Raw genomic sequence first — 13,021 nt, forward strand, 5'->3', positions numbered from 1 at the left:
AAATAGTCCACATCATCATACCAGGAGATATCACATGTAGAATGGATGAGCAGCTACCCCCACTGCCAAAAGCATGGCAGCAGGTGGAATACATTGGTTCCCAATATGTGTCATGCACAAACTACAGAACAAACAGATCATGCACCTGAACAGTCAGCTGAGCCTCACCCCCTACACAGGATGTGGAACAGTTGAATGTGTCACAACTACATATGGCACTCCCCACAAGTGATGGTGCACAACACACCATGGGAAGTCAAGTCCAGTATGCCTATGAGGTCTGATCTGCAAGGTCATGGAGTCCATCATGGTTGCAGTCATAAACAGAGCTATTGGAAGCTGACATACACACAACCCTATCAACTGTGGTATGTTCATGTGTGGATTATGGCTCCCAAACATGCTAGACTGTTTGCAAGGCAGCCACCCAGGACATACATCAATGAACACATCTACACATGTGTCACATAGACTTTGAATAGCCCTTTATCAACATCCCAGACACATGTAGTATCCACAAAACCAACAAGCTGTGCATAAATATGTGTTGACATATGACGGAATGTCAATGTGTCCACAGATAGATCACACAAGGTAAGGATTCTGAGGTCTTGTTCAAGCTGTTGACACCTGCTGACCCACATGGACCATTCCTGGAATGGCATAAAACAAAGTGTACACACATCACCATGTCCAGTCTGATGATGTCACCATCCTATAAATACAGCTGGAGAAGGAAAACCAGCAAGTAAAGCAAATAGCGCACTGTATTAATGCGTCTATCTCCAGTATCATAACATAGTTAAGTAGGGGTTTGAATCCTGCAAACTGTGTGTGGGCGGGGAGTGTATGTCTGCATTTTCCTTTTTGGAGACTGTGAAAACTCACTAAAAGAGGTACATTCCTCTTTGGAAAGTTTGATGATGTCACCATCCTACAAATACAGCAGGAGAAGGGAAGCCAGCCAATAAAGCAAATAGCGTGCCGTGTTAATGCGTCTTTCACTAGTGTCATAACATAGTTATGTAGGGGTTTGAATCCTGCAAATGCTGACTGTGTGTTACACTGTTGGTCAATGTGGTGTGGGTTTTGCTTTTATCATGATATGACATAGTATGATAACAACAGTAAGTGCATTGCACACATCAGGTATTTGCGTGGCAGATATATATGTGTACATGTCCCCTCAATCAGTACATAGGTGTGAAGCCTGCATATTACATGAATACATTTGTTTCCATTGACAGGTTGTGCCGCTACTTCTCAGATCGTAGGTCACATATGTATGTATGTGACACGGCTGTCCACTGTTGTGTTCTGTGGTCAAGGTCATCTGTGCCACACACACCCATGACAGTTACTTAAGAGTAGTGTGAGTGAGGGTATATGCCTGGGGTATATGTCAGATATGGTCATACACAACAAAGTCTGCCAAGAATGGACAGTCTTTATAGGTGTATGACTACCTTGTGGATATGCATTCAGGCCTCTAATGTCTTATGTGATACACCTTGGGACTCCACAATACCTATAGATATGTGGATATCAAGGGACACATGACATAACATGGGTCTGTATGTACACAATGGCAACCAACATACATGTTGAGGGCTACCACCTGTGTGGTACTGATGGGATAGTATGTATAGTACATGAGGATGACTATGCCATAGTCGGCTTACTGCTATAAAGCATGTATCAGACAACAGGTATCTGTTTGTATGATACCCTTGTGTAGGATATGTGTCCCATCCAGGGAATGCATTGTAGGCCAATCCATGCATTCCCAGATTTGGATGGACACATCCCTAGTGTGTCTGCATGTACCTAAGGGGGCTATATGACACACAGGTGTGGTCACAGTAATGGGTGGTGGTCATTACCACTGGTTAGTGTTATAGTGTAGCACTGGAAGGATCCAATTGACACTGGGTTCCCTACTACGGTGTGTCATTTGTCAGGACATCATCCAATGATTGCTTATAGTCATGCTGTTGAGGTTGTGTATACTACCAGACCGCAAATCATTGACAGATATTAACAGCATCACCCACAGCATAGTGTCAACCCATGTCATACACACGTGTACCCATGTTAGTACATAACTGTAGTAGAATGCATACTGGCCATTGAAAGATGCTATGAGATGTTAATGTGTACAACAGGGTATGCCACACATCCCATGTGTCCACTATGCATGTACATCCAGACAGTGCACACCCACCATGTTCACAGATGTACATTTGCTAATCTGTACTGCACACATCACACACGTACTGTCCACTCACTAACACATGCTGGCAACACATCACACATCAGCCAAGTGGCACATGGGTGGATAATACATACTCAGACCTAACAGTGGTGTAAACAATGCTATATTGACAATCAGAGCTTTGATGCATAATGTCTGCTCAGATATACCTACAATGATGTAGTTACACTTCCTTGTTGACAACTTGCTATTATTGCTACACTGCTATAGTGTCACCCTGTGCATCAGCACCATGTTAGCCTGTCCCTCCGTCAATAATGCAGATGACAGGAGGTGGCACAGGTATCATCATATGCACAGGACATTTTGTTGTTTGCCAGAGCCTGACATTGACCCATCCAATCAACATGTCTGTTTGTGTGTGTGTGTGTGTGTGTGTGTGTGTGTGTGTGTGTGTGTGTGTGTGCGTGTGTGAGGGACAACAGTACAGCATGGGCCGATGATGTTGATGTAATGTGTGTGTGTATGTGTGAGCCCTAGTTGTTTGCTTAATGTGTGTGTGTCTGCATGCACACAGCTCCACCATGTTGCTGCCATATATGGTGGTTTGTGGGACAGCCACAGACTGTACCTGCTAGGCTGTACAGATCACTGTCTCTGGCCATGGACACAGTACCTGTGCCTGGCAGGGGTGCTACAGACAGTATCGGGTACCAACCCTGAATGGGTACTGTCATCAGAGGCAGAGGCATGATGACTGGACCCATGTCCCTGCTGGGACTGGCCAGAGACATGTGCACATGGTCTACTGGGATGGTCAATGGACAGGCCAGCACCAGCATTGCTGGGGCTGGTACTGCCACTATGGGAGTGGCTGTGAACTGTGGGCCATCTGCGACCACTGCCAGGTGTTGCTGTTGCTGGCATGTGTCCGTGTCGACGTCGCAACCATCCCGCACGGTCTTGGCTGAAGGAAGGCATGTTGTGGAGGGCATCTATTGTCTCCCCCCAATGTCTATCAATGACCTCGGTGTAAGTCCGGATGGCACCGGCAAGGTCACGGATGCTGTCATTGATAGTGGTGTAATGTGCCCTCTGCACCCTAAGTCCCTGCCTGGTGTACCATTCCGTACATGCCTGAGCCTGCATTACAGCCCGGAACATAGTGGTTGTCGTAAGACCTGTGAAGGCACGCCTGCCAGGGGCAATATGACCAGTGGTGCTCCCCCAAGAACCCCTGGACCTCCGCCTATGTGGTACAGTTCCGGGTCTACAGCTATGGCTGCTGTGAGGGGATGCAAGTGCCATGGGTACCACACTCTCCTGGTCAATGCCAACTGTATGCTGTCCCTCACCTATGGCCATTGGTGGTGAGGGATGTAATGGCAGTATGAGTGTGTGCATAGATGGGGTTGAACGCTGTGTACTGTTGATTGGTGGACCAACGACAGACCTTGTCAAATCTCCCTGTACCACAATACATGTGTCATCATCACCACTATCCGTGGCAGTGGCTTCAGGTCACCTGCTGGTTTCGCCAACCCCTAACTCAGCACCTGTGAGAGGAAGACAGGAAACACACTTTACTGTCTGCACATGCACACATGAACACATGCACACATGAGCACATGAACACATGCACACATGAACACATGCACACATGCACACATGAACACATGCACACATGCACACAGGAACACAGGAACACAGGATCACAGGAACACATGCACACTCCTCACTACAGCAGATACACACACACAACAACAATCCAAAACATACTCAATAGTGGTTGAAGGTGGGTGACAGTATCACAAGGCAAACAGTAGCGTCACACATGTCAGCATGCAGAATAAGTGTTGATCAAGTCCATGCAGTGTGAGTGTAGACAGCCATAGTTAATGACAGTGTACATGGCTGTGGTGCATGTGTGTACATGTTCAGTGATTGCCTACACTCTGGAACACAATGTGTACAAGGACACAACATTTCTGTGCAGGTATTATAAGCTCTGCAATGTCCTGTGCACCATCACTCACAGGTATACATACCATGGCTGCATGTGTTATCTGTGTGTCACAGGGATTTCCATGTCTGATTGCAGTGTCTGTGTCTGTAGCAGATAATTGTGGACACAGGTGTAGCACATGCATGCTATGTATACACACGGGATGAGTGGTGCATGTGTACGTGATGGAATATCAATCCAGGACATAGCCATTGTAACTGTATGGGGTGTAGTACCATTAGCCATCATCATCATGCATCATGTGGTCACTCAAGGCCACTAAAGTGTGCTAGACCACTGCCTAGCACGCTGTACCTGAACCGCAGTGCCGTGGCTAAGTTCACAATTACACAGCCACGTTGCACAAGGGTGTGTGAGGTGCCCAATAGGGAGCATTGCTTAACATGACTGTGTTATGTGTTAAAGAGTGTTGCAGAGCACCATGCTAGGCCCCTACCCCTCAGGTATAATATGTGTGGTGTGTGGATAACATGTGGGATACTGAAGTGTGACCTGGCAGTGGTTGTCCGGTTACAACATGTGTAGCATGTTGAGGTGCACTGCATATGACAAATGTGTTATGTTGTGTACATGTGTGTCAACTATGCCTATCCAATATGCAGTACAGTGTTGCCACATTTGTGCCTGATGCTCTGTGCATTGCATGTGATTGAGACAGCTACTGACGTTACTGAGATGTTTAACGTCTCACAGCAAACATGCACAGCATGCATTATGCGTAGGTGTGTTATGTGTACATGGCCTACATCTCACCTATGACATGTACATTTCAATACCAACTTTAAAGTGTTAACACACTCACCAGCATGTGTCGTCTGCCCTGCTGTCACACCAGAGGGACCTACAAGAATATGACACAGTTTGTCAGTGGCCACAACAGTGGCATTGCTACTGTGAGTGTGCTAAACTACAGTAGAACAACAGGCATAGGTGTGCAGATACTATTCACAGTATCAGTATTGCACACAATAGGCAGCACAACTGCTAAACACAGTACACATCTCACATATGCATAATCTAACAATGCAGGTAACAGTAGTCTACAGCTAGGGCATGTTAACTGCACGCTCCACGTCACCATGCTGGGTGGCTCCGGCCTCCATGATGACACATGTGTGATGTTGTTGCTGCTGTAGGCCAGGAGCCACCACACTTAGGAGCAGTTCCTCCACTCTGGTGAGGGGGGGATGTATGGCCACCCCACCACCTGTGGCAAGCTGTTGTCTATGGATAGCAGACGCACGCCGCCGGACATGTCTAATTAAATCACTGCAGTGATGGCGTACCTGCTCATATGTCCAGTTATGCCTGCCTATGTCATTTACCCGACGAACAAGATCTTGCCGCAGTGCAGTATGCTCCTGCTAGTGCTGGCTGGCCCTGGAAAACAGCAGGGTATAGTGCTGAACCAGGCTGTAGTGGATTTCCTGTTCCTCTGCATCTGTGTAGGAGGAATTCCTTTGATGAGCCATTAGCCTGGAAGACAAGTAAACGATATGTGTGAGCAAGTCATGTGGCACACTTAATATTATACAGTACAGATATCAGTTAACTGCCATATATAGCATCTGTTCGTCTGTCAGAGGATACACACATTCAATACCACATATCAGTGTTCAGTCCACAACTGGCTGACAGTGCCTGCCACACTCCATATAACAAACCAGTATACACCAGTACTCGGCACAGTGTTTGGGATCCAATGCACAGCCTTGCCACAGGGGTACATATCAAGCTAATGCATGAAGAAATATGTCATCCATCACAATGAATGTGAAGTACAGTTACAGTATAACCAGTAACCCATCCTAGTCATTGATGCCATACCCCTACCTAACATATGTGCACAGTTGTTAATATAGCTGGCATACTGCTGTAACAAAGTATACATGTTGCTAGGTACACACGCAAACCCTGCAACACACATGTGATTGTGGACATGGGACAGGCATCATTACACACACATCAGACATTCATACAACACACAAATGTATGCTGACACAGATGAGCATTTTCCTGTGTACCTTACAGTACTGTGTGCCCCTACTTACAGATACCTATGCCTGAGGTATGTAATCTGTGCAGACTACAGGAAACACACAAGACAGTGTTACCAGGGAATGTGAACATACACCATACTGTGATGTCCATATATATCTGTATATATCTATATATCCCTATATATCTATATATGTATATATGTATATATCTATATATATCTATATATGTATATATCTATATATCTACATATCTATATATCTATATATATATATACCGTGCAAACGGTGTCTACTCTCACTTATAGACATTTGTCATTCAATGAGATTCAACACTTGTCTGCCCATTGTTAGTACATTTCACAGGGAGTCAGAGGGGCACAGCTAACATTTGTTTACACATCAGGGTCATCACTGTAGATCAGTCACTGTTGGGAGGTCTGGCCTGTGACCTATGCAGATATGCCAGTGTTTATCCCGCTCTGATACTGTGTAGGGTTTGTAAGCTGCTACTGTAACCTTATTCACTACTGGCATGGCTGATTCTCTTTTCACAGTCATGTCATGCAGTTCCACAACACCTGCTGGTTAAGGCCCACAGAACAAGATTTGTGTTATGCCATTCCTATTTTCCCTTTACATTCACTCATGGTAATGCATGATGTATTGCTTTCAGCACTGAGTTGTTGTATATCTGCTGTGGTGTAGTGGTACTTCATGCAGACTGGTGTGTCCAAGGTCCCAGGTTCGAGACTGACAAGGGTATTTTATTTTGCTGCTGAGCAGCACAAGGGCCTTGTCATACAGAGTGACTAAGGCACTTTTAAGCAGTTGTAAGTGGGTTTGCGCTGGTTTGCACAACGCTTAGCGATGCTTAGCTAAGCGCACACAAGCTCACACTCGCGCATCCCCGCTAACTACTGCTTAAAAGTGCTTACTCCCGCTAATCCTCTTGCTAATTTCTTTTAAAGAAAAGAAAATGAGGAGATTGTAAAGTGGTGAAAAAGGGGGCACAAAGAGGGAAAGACAGTAGGGAAGCCAGCTCGGGATGTGCAGGATGGGTGTAGGGAAGGTCCATAGCTGCCCATTTCTTTAACAGCAACAGCTGTGCATATGTATGGAATTTGGTGTGAAATTTGAAACCTTCCACCCCTGAGAGAGGGGTGAGGACAACACAATATGTTGTACTGCCAATTAGAATTATCAGTTTACATATCCAGTGGACATGTATGCGAATCGGGCAGCTATGTATGGGGCATAGTTTTTTTGTGGGAACAGATTGCCCTTTTTTTTAATTTTTTTTTTCAGGTGAGAGTGGAATGTGAGGTAGAGGAAGCAGGTATATTTGGGGAGGTAGGTTGGGGAGTTAAACAGACAAGACAAACAAGACGCATACAGGGGCAGAGTTTGACACATGGGGTGGGTGAACACAATTGACGTGGAGGGATGTTTGGAAATCGCAAGCCCATGAGCCCACAGATGGTAACAGTGGAACTGAGATCCCCACCCATGGGCAGTCATCACTGCACCTTCACAGCCCCGAGGGTGGCTGTGCTGGGGGCTGAGTGGGACGGGCAGGCTCACCCTAGAGACGTGCCACTCTCGCCTCAAGCTGGCGTAGGGGATCAGCGACTGAACACTGGATCTCCATACGCACCACAGCCCGGACCCTTCGAAGGGTGATGGGTGGCCCTTCTCCACCCACGCTTGCAAGGGGGGGACGAGCCCCATCCCCTGCAGCGCTTCCACCCGAAGGTGGCACAGGATCAATGGAAGAGGGGAGCCCGGGCTGAGCACCGGAGCTGCTGGTGCCAAGGTGCACTCGCCAACTGAGGAGGGACAGGTGGGTCCGCTGGGACCGGCCTTCCCATACGTTCTGTGATTAGGTGTGTTTAATTACAACATAAACAACAGCATTCCAGAGTAGTTGTAACAGCATGCAGTAATATTCCCATTAACCCAACACACCAAGGTTCCAACAGTTGAACAGCAAGCATAACACATGCATATATTGAACGACAGTGGATATTCCAACAGCATGCAGGGATGTTTGGTAGCAACAGGCCACCATGAATGTGGTGTTTGAACAGGGCACATGCATCAACATCAATGCAAATATTTATAAAACAATAGGACATATGTCCCAACAAATATTTAAGGTTACATGTACCCACTGAGGTGTGGAATTGCATGGTTTATGCACATACGGTAGGGTGTAGAAAAAACCTCAGTTAACATCTTATAATGACCTTTTAGTCTACACTACATTCCCAGTGACTGCAGGTGTATATCCCCTACCTGTATTATTACACTTGCCACCATACATTAGGTTGTGTCATGGGTTTGGCTAGTTCAATATATGCCTGACCCATATCTGACATACTAACTGTCCAGGATTCAGGTGTTACTGCTACATATTTCTTGTTTGCATTTATACTTCTTTATCTACATATCTGGGATGTTTTCACATGACATTTTCACTTCGATTTGTACAGAACCCTGCATTTCTTAACACACACTCACATTTCTGGTGAATAATTACATGCTACATGTGTGCCAGTTTTACTTATTCATGCCAGCCAGTAACTGACTATTGTGGACTGTATATATGTTTCACAGCTACTAGCACTTCCATCACCCACTTTATATGGGGCTGCATAACTCTGGGTTGCCAGCACATTTTCAAACAGTACTGTTTGTACAATGCAAGGGTACTACAATATTTCAGACTCTGTGACACAGACACACTCTGGGTTTTAGACCTATATTAATGACATTGCACACTTTTCCACAGGCTCACTCCTTTATTTGTTTTAACGGTGTTTATGGCAGACATGTTCAAGACATATTATACCTTTATTAATAGGTTAGAACAATCTTTTTTCAGCCTCACTCACTTATGTTATATGAAAGTGCTTGCAGAGATATTATTCCAGACATATGTTACCTTTCTTAATGGGTTACTACACTCTTTTTCTGCCTCTCTGATGTTTTTATCTGGCAGTACATGCAGAGGACTTATTCAGGCAATTATATGGCTGTTTTACTGGACTACAACACATTCTTTCATGCTCTCATAACATATTTTATATAACAATACATGCAGAATAATCACTAACCTGCCTGGTGATGCAACCTTAGCAGCCTATCAGCATAGGCTTGCTGATTCGTAACACGGTCACCTGCAGCTGTAAAGTAAATGAAGGGATATTGAAACATACCTATCCATTATACATACTCCATTATCAATTCTTACATACTGCATTCCATGGCTACATACTCAGTTGTGGGGCATCCTGCATCCCATGGGCCTCCTGTATCCACTGGTTCAGGCGGTCCTGCTTTTGTCTCTTCAGGTCTGCATGGTGGGACGGACCTGCTCACCAGTCAGAGGAATGCCTGTGGCACTGGTGAGGTCACGAGCTAACCGGTTCCAAGCCTCTGCCTTGTACTCCATCCCTTGGAACTGGCCCTGCAGGAGTCTTGACTCGTGATGGTGGACAAGGAGCCAAACCATGTATTTGGACTCCTCGATGCCCCAACGTTGCGCTCGGAAGCGTGAACCCCCTCCTACACCTGCCATTCTGACTGCAAATGTGTGCTACAATCAGTTATGGTGAGTATTCCCATCTATGGGGCTTAAATATGCTGCATTTCCCGCACTTTTTTGTGATTGGCCATTTTGTAAAATTCTCGGCTGACTGCAGACATGCTTAGTAATGGTTAAACTACCATTCGTAAGTATATGAATGTTAATAGTGGCTGCTTCCCCTCTGTTGTCATGGCTTAGTGGTTCTGTACTTTGATTATGATGCACAGGGTCCTGGGTTTGAACCTTGTCATTCTTTTATTTTATTACTGTCTAGACAGGCTAGGGGGTGTGGCTGCATTTAAGCAACTTAGCTCTACGTTGCTCCCCAGTGCCCTACAGTGCCCTGGTTGGCATGGCGCTCACGTCCACGCAAACACATTGCACTGGGTAAAGCACTATTAAACTATGGGCAACTCTGTTTAGCTGGGTAAAGCGCTATTAAACTATGGGCACCTCTGTTTAGCTGGGTAAAGCACTATTAAACTATGGGCACCTCTGTTCAGCTGGGTAAAGCGCTGCTTAAGAGCAGACTATTATATATCTGGATCCTTTAAAAATATATATTTTGTTCACTGATACATTAGCCATTTCACTGCTTTTAATAATATTTTAATCATATATGTCTGGTATTATTTCAAATACTGATTTAAAACATAAATAAGAAGGGAAGTGTTGGGAATCGAACCGTGAATGCCTCCTCTTTGTGCATACGCTCTACCATTACGCTATTGCTTTTTGGATTAATTTGCATAAGTAGTTCTTATATGCTCTTCAATGTCACAATTGCTAACTGTGGTTAAGCAATGGGCACACCCGCGCAAACAAGCGCAAATACGGGCAGCTATATCGTGGATTTAAAAAAAATAAAATTTATTTGTTACGTTTTATAACTGTGATGGGGATTTACAGTGTCAGGGAGTGTGGTGTTGGGTGCAAGTACATTTGAGCGAATTCGCTCTTGTCTGTTGACACTATGCTTTTTAAAACCTTGCAGGGGCATGGACTTTTAGACTGCTCGGCAGTCGGACACGCCCCCTGCTTTCCTACTCAGTCCGTGTAAGAGTTACGGATGAGTCAGAGTGCCCTCATGAATATTCATGGCACGCTGATGTCAATCCATTCAACTGTAGCCTCTGAGTAAGACTTATTAAGTCTTACACGGAGGATTAGTAAATCCGGGGGCTAGTGTTTTTCTGTGATGTCAGAACTTTTCTACGGTATTATTTTAAGTATTTCTCTCTGATATCTGAACTCTTGACTAGCACTGTGTAGTAAGAAGTATTGTCTTGTATTTTTATTATTTATTATTAAATATTTTTAAACCTTTCACTTGTGGCTGTTTTATGTAGAGTTGATTTAAGCTCTAGAGTACATTGCATGTATATAATGATATTGTACAAAATCACTCTAATAAGCCTTGACTGTTCAGTCACACTTACCATTTGGATAATAATATTGCACAGTAATAACTGGTCACCCTTTCAGAACAGCCTTTAAGTAGCTGATAGTGGGTGGTGGAAGCTGGTTCTACCTTTTAGACCGGGCAGAGAAGGGGCACAGCTGGAGAACCTGTGCCAGCTTTCCCCAGAAGCGTCTGTGTGGTTGTATATAACTCTTATCTCAAAGTGTGTGTGTCAGCTACTTGGGCAGGGACATGAAGCACTGGTTGGACAGAGAGGGTACTGGAGGTTTTAGCTTGCCCACTTGGGTGAGATCTGGACCCTATAGCTGTGCCAGTGGGGAGTCTTATTTGGAACCTGGAGAAAGGGAGAAACCAGCCCTAGAGTGACTGTGATCTCTGTGTGCTTTTAAGGGAAATTGTACTTTACTGTGTGTGTCTTTATTATCCTTTCCCTATATGGATGCCCCTCACTGGTGTTAGTGGTGAGGACTGAGGCTCCTTGATTGCTGGGCCAGGGCATGGGCATCACAGATGGGATCACTCATACTACTCCGGAAGATATCACCAACCTGCTAGTTGACAGATTCACTGCAAACATCACCCCTCATCTCCACCTACCATATCACAATGCATACATAAAACCAGTCTTCTGCCTTGTATCTCTAGAGAATAGGTCATCTCTGCACTTGCCAAAGCCAAAAACATGGCCTCAGTAGGACCAGATAATATACCAGGTTGTTTATTAAGCAATCTAAAACAAGACTTTGCGGACTCATTTGGCATTCTGTTTAATCATAGCTTGAGAACTGGTTATTTTCCTGCAGAATGGAGAACAGAAACAGTAATCCCCCTGCACAAAGTTGGGCCATCAACTGACCCTGGGAACTACAGACCTATAAGTCTAACCAGCCTCATCTGCAAGGCCATGGAAAGAATTATCAAGAGCCTTATCAACAAAGACATAGGCAATGTCCAAACTCTGTACCCCACCCAGTTTGGCTTCATTAAGGGTAGATCATGCTTATTAAAAATGGTAAACTTCTTTGAGAATGTCATCAAAGCCATGGATGAAGACAAGACAGTGCACACATCCTATCTCAACCTTGGCAAGGCTTTTAACATAATTCCCCACTCTGGAATCAATGTGAAACTTTCCCAGCTGGGGATTAACTCTTATGTTACTAGATGGGTAGCCAGTTAGCTCACCAACAAAACACACTCTGTCAAAATAGGTGACTCCACCTCAATTAGCAGACTTGTCATCAGTAGAGTAACGCAGAGGTCTGTGCTGGGCCTCTTACTGTTTGGCATCTATTTCTCACAAGTCCAGGCCAAAGTAGATGGCCTGTGGCTCACCAGGTTTGGTGATGATTGCAAACTAGTTGCAATCATTGAATCCCTATGTCAACGTAGTACAAGAAGGGCTAACACAAATGAATGATTGTTGCCAAAGCCATGGTCTAAAACTAAATGCAAAAAAATGCATTATTATTTTCTTAGGAAAAATGGAATTCCCTACAAATTACAATATTGACAGCACCCCCTTGTGTTCCAACCTATTGGTCGATAGCAATCTGAACTTTGACCACCAAGTTTCCACAGTGGTAAGGAACGACTTCTATCTAGTGCACCTCATAAAAAAGGGCATAGCATCCAGGTCAATGGATGTTATAACCCCACTGTACAAATGGAGATACTTGGGATTAACATAGCTAGGCTTGTAAAGGCTCTAGGTCCACTAGCCTAGTAACCTCCTATGAACCCATGAACCTATTATCTAGCAGTACTA

Source organism: Protopterus annectens, chromosome 17.part0 (assembly GCF_019279795.1).
Source record: "Protopterus annectens isolate FY-2018-M chromosome 17.part0, PAN1.0, whole genome shotgun sequence".
Taxonomy (NCBI): domain Eukaryota; kingdom Metazoa; phylum Chordata; order Ceratodontiformes; family Protopteridae; genus Protopterus; species Protopterus annectens.